This window comes from Lontra canadensis, unplaced genomic scaffold (genome assembly GCF_010015895.1).
Source record: "Lontra canadensis isolate GAN:19392208 unplaced genomic scaffold, GSC_riverotter_1.0 scaffold320, whole genome shotgun sequence".
Classification (NCBI taxonomy): domain Eukaryota; kingdom Metazoa; phylum Chordata; class Mammalia; order Carnivora; family Mustelidae; genus Lontra; species Lontra canadensis.
In genome coordinates this window covers 77,611-82,784 of record NW_022631314.1, presented here as the reverse complement: position 1 = coordinate 82,784, position 5,174 = coordinate 77,611, and positions in this window count along the sequence as shown.

The window sequence follows — 5,174 nt, the reverse complement described above, 5'->3', positions numbered from 1 at the left end:
TTGAGCGGTCAAAGCAGTAACAACAAGTGAATAGAGGCAGCTGTGAGAATTTGTGCTTGGAATTTCCTATGGATATTGCAGATTCCCCCCCCCTTTTTTTTTTTTTTGATGGTAATCAATGAATAAGGCTTCGTTTAGGTACTGTAATACTTCCTGCACAGGTGTAACTTGAAATTTAAGGAGGAACTTAAGAGAATATGAATCTACAATTTGTTTTGTTATTACAGTTGATTGTGTTGTTGCTGAGATTTTAAATTCTTTCTCAAAGAGAACAATGTAAATGTAAATTGTATCATAGGAATCACCTTTGAGCTACAGTGATTTTTTTAAAAGAAAAATAATATACAGTGTTTACAACTATCTATAAGACATTGTATAGAGTCTAGCTATTCTAATTCTTAGATACTTCCACTAAAAAATGATATTGTTCCCCAAAATATGAACTTTGAGTCTCAAAAATATTAGGAATCTACTTCAGTTTCTAAAACAAAATTGATAGCCAAATTATATGAAACCAGTTACTCATAGCATGATGTTTTATTTCAGAATACTCTGTGATGATAATTAGGCTTACATCATTAATTAATAAATTAATTAATTCATAAATAAATACTTACTGTATTCCCACCGAATGCCAGAGCTTTACAAAGCTCTGAGGAGGCAGACAATTAGCAAAACTTAGTTTTTTCCTTTGAGAGTTTATGCCATAAGATCTCTGATGGTTTGTCCTGATGAATTATCTCTCTTCAGTGAGGCTACCAACATTCATTTATTCATTTATTCAATAAGGATGTATTAGGAACCTGGGCCAGGTCCTATTTTAAATACTTTATAAGTAGTGAATAAATGGGGAAAAAACTGCTCTCTTATTATAACTCATAACTCATTATAACTTACTATAACCCATAAGAAAGTGGAGAAAGCAATTAGCAAGATAAATAAATACAGTGTATAGAATATTACTTAGTAAGAGTTACTAAGAATACATAAATGAGTGATAGGGTTGCAATAACAGGGTAGCCAGAGAAGTCCACAGTGAGAGGATGACAATATCAGTAAAAGCCTTAAGGAAGTGTGAAGGGAAAGAAGGAAGATAGGTAAGTATCTGGGCAACGAGCCTTCTGAGCAGAGATGGAGTGAGTGTCAAGGCCCTGAGGCAGGAAAATCTGGGAAGGCTGATGTGGCTGGAGCTGGTGATTGCAGAGAATGGCAGTAGGTGAGGTCCCAGGGAAAAGAGGGCCAGTTGTGCTGGGTTATGTCAACTAGAGTGTGGATTTGCGTGGTTGGGAGGCTGTTGGGTGGTTTTGAGTAGTGGGATGGCATGCTTGGACTTCAGTTGTACTGTTGACTCAACTGCATACATTTGCATCTTAGAGCCCAGCAACAAAGGAATATATTCCTTTTCACTTAAAACACAACCAGTACAGCTTCATATGTAGACCTTTAAGAGTGCTTTAGATCTGGCACAGATGAGGCTACCTGAAGAAAGGATAAATTAACTTCTCTCAAATAAAGTATTTCCTGTATTATTTTCAGTGTGCCCATAGCGCATGAGAGGCTCTGAGCCAAGGGATACAACACCAAGCACCGTTTTTAGCAACTGCTTTAGGGGGTGTGTGTAGAGCCATGAAACTGTTTTTCAAATTTTGTGAAAATGCATCCTTTCAGCACTTCTCCCACCACCCCAAGGCAATCTATTTTTAAACTAAATGACCCGAAAATAATAATAACCATGGGATAGTTTTCCCATGAGAATAGGTCAGCCTGAAAATGGTTGATATTCTCACCCACGGATTCTTTGTAGATGTGAGAGACTCACAACTGTCGTTCTTATTAGACCTCAGAGTCCAGGTTTGACTGATGGTAGCAGTTTTGGTTTAAGTGGCTTTCCTAAAGTTACACACATGATTGCTGACCGTGGTGGAAGCATACCTGCTTAACAACGTCTCGTGAAGGAGCATCTTCACCATGCCAGGTGCAGTCCTGTGTACTTTGGGTTCACTAATCATGAATGAGATTGTGCTGTAATTCTGTGATATAGGCATATCGTTCTCAGTTTGCAGGTCTACAAAGTGGGACTTATAGAGACTGAAAAACTTTTTAGGATCACAGCCAGCAGATGGTAGCTCTAGGGTTGCCTGACCACAAAGCCTGTCTTTTCTAACTAGACAATCCTCCTGTTTAGAAAAATATCAAGGATCCTTAGAGATCCTGAAGTCCTACACTCTCATTTTAAGTATGAAGGACCGTGGTTCAATTTCATGATCCTGAGGTTTAGTCATCTCATCTTTGGGACTTTCTGAATCTATACAAAACTTAGGGGCACCTGAGTGTCTCAGTCAGTTAAGCCTCTGCCTTCCACTCAAATCATAATCTCAGAGTCCTAGGATGGAGTCCCGCTGACCAGAGACTGCTTCTCCCTCTGATCCTCCTCCCTCTCCTTTCTTTCTCCCTCCCACTATATCTTTTACAAATAAATAAATACAATCTTAAAAAAAAAAAGAACAAAAACTTAGAAACAATCCATTTTTGAAGATGAATAGCTAATTTTCTGACCCATACAACAAAGTCTATATTTCCAATTAGAAATAGCCGGGCATGTGTCTTCCTAGGAAGTATCTTAATTAGTTAGCTTTATCTTACACCATATGAACTTCAAAAGTAGTTTATAAATGTTAGCAAGGAGATAATTCTTCCTAGAAAGAGGAGAATAAAACCTTTTAATCCTTTTAAAATACCCATATTCTTAGAAGTTTCTTCTCTCATACATTGAACACCATATTCCAGGGACTGACACTGGATCATATAAGGAAATAGGATTCAATATTCAGTTCTTATTTGCTTTAAGATACAAGTTAAGTGATTAGTGATATTTGACAGCATTGGCATTACCAGCAATTCCATATTTGAAATACTTTTTAGATTATCTTCACTAACCATTTGTGGCATAGAATTTCAGAAGCTATTCCATAAGATGGGACCCTGACTCAACTCATCCACTGATTTTATTAAGGATGAACCTGGAAATTATTAGGATATACCTTAGAGATATCTATGTTCACTCTTTTACTTACCCATGGGAGTGCTAGTTGAGATAGAACTTCTCGGTAGGAGTCATTTAGTGATTTTAGGGAATTCACTAGCTCTTGATTATCTGTCAGCCTTTTTTCTGGAATAAATGTTATTACTTATACAAAAAACCATAGGCTTGGCAATAGAGAACATACTTTCAAAATCCAGATAAATAAGTCCAGTATTCCAAGAAAACTCCAGAAGACTTTGTATACTGTGAATCAACATACATTAACATGCATGAACAAAAAAGAATAATGAGGGCTCATTCAAAATTAGTCCTGGTAGAGACATCTTCCGGGATATACATCCATCCTCCTCCTGACAATAATCAGTGATTCTAAGCATTTACTGGTACGCCATTTCAGGTAATGCTTTGAAATAAAATTCCATGTACAGATGATATTGCTTTAGTATTGATGAAAGAAAAGGAGGACATACCAAAAGATTGACCTGTACACTTGAGGATTTTTTTCAATCTTAAAATCAAACTAAGGAAACATACACATTTCATATATATGTATGACATGATATCAGTCATTTTAAATGACAACTAGAAGCTGATATAAAGCAAATAGCTTTAACATATTCATAATTTTTTTTCATACTTACTGATCTATTTTGCTTCAGGCATTATGTTCACCTGAGAAAAAAGAAATTTCATGAATCATCAGCTTACTGTCCTACTCTTGTAATAATTATGATCTTGAGAGGAGAAGGGAGCATGATGGCAAAATATCAGGCTGTTAGCTGACAAGGACTTGCATAAAGATAGCGCAGAGTTTGCATGGGAACACAAAGAAGGAATGTGGGACCTAGTATGGAAGATACAGAGCACTCAGATAAGGTTTTGTCTTGTACTGAAGAACAAACAGAAGAATGAAAGAATGATGATGTGGGTAGAGCACTGGGAACTGATTTTGGGGGTTGGGAGGCAGATAATTAATTCTGGAAAGGTGAAAGAGAAATCATGCTTTAGAATTGCAAGTGTTTGAGATGAAAACAGTGGTTCTCAAACTTGAGCCTGCTTCAGAATCCCCTAGAGGGCTTAGTTAACACACTGATCATTGGGCTGCATCCCAGTGTTTCTGATTCTGTGGGTGTGGGGTAGAAACCTGAGGAATCTGCTTATCTGACAAGTTCCCAGGTAGTGCTGTTGCTGCTGGCCAGAGCATCCCACTCTAAAATACCTTGACTAGAACATAGTGTGTGTGGTGAGTCAAGGCATGAGCAATGACTGGAGCCATAAATTGGGCTTCTTTCCCTTCCCAAAGGAGCTGAGGGGAAAGAGATATCACTGAAGACTAAGGCAGAGAATGATAGGTTGAAATTTGAGTTTTAAGAAAGATTATTCTGGATTCATTGAAAATAATGGAGAACTGCAAGACCGAAGATTACTTTTGGTCTTCACAATAATTCAGGGGCAAGATGTATGTCATTGCAGGAACACAGAGAATTTCTTATTTGAAATCTGGGGAGAACTACAATCAAAGCTGAGTCCAGAAGGCCAGAGAGGTGACTCTAAATGTATCACCAAACTAAGGTTCCACGAATGTAGGAATCCCAGAGACAAGTAAGGACAGAGGGCACAAAGGTCCTGGCTATGACCCAAACAAGTTCTTTTTATTCCTACTCAGAAGGGTCAGCCATGTTCAGAATACCAAGGATGACGGGAGTAAGACCTGGGGAGGTATTGTCTTTAAGGAAATCAATATTATTACAACATTTTGAGATTCCATCAATTACTGATTTATATGGTAGGCTTTGAGTTTCAACTAAACTGGAAAATTACTCCAGATTAGTCAATAAAGCTGAAGCACCAGCAAGATAATAAGGTGACTCCAGTAATAATTTAATTATATTCTCTAATACCCATGAGGATACTGGTTTGATCAAAACTATAGTTTCCAAATTCTGTCATAGTCAAACACAAGAACTGTTTGTGTTACAACTACAATTGGAGCATTTAATCATAAATTGGGCAAAGTGAGGTCTCAAACTAACAGGATACAGTTATTAAGAATGTCAGGGAACCACTGTTCTCATTAATCATACTAAAATAATCTGAGCCTCTAAAAAATGAAACAATGGCCAAGGGTACT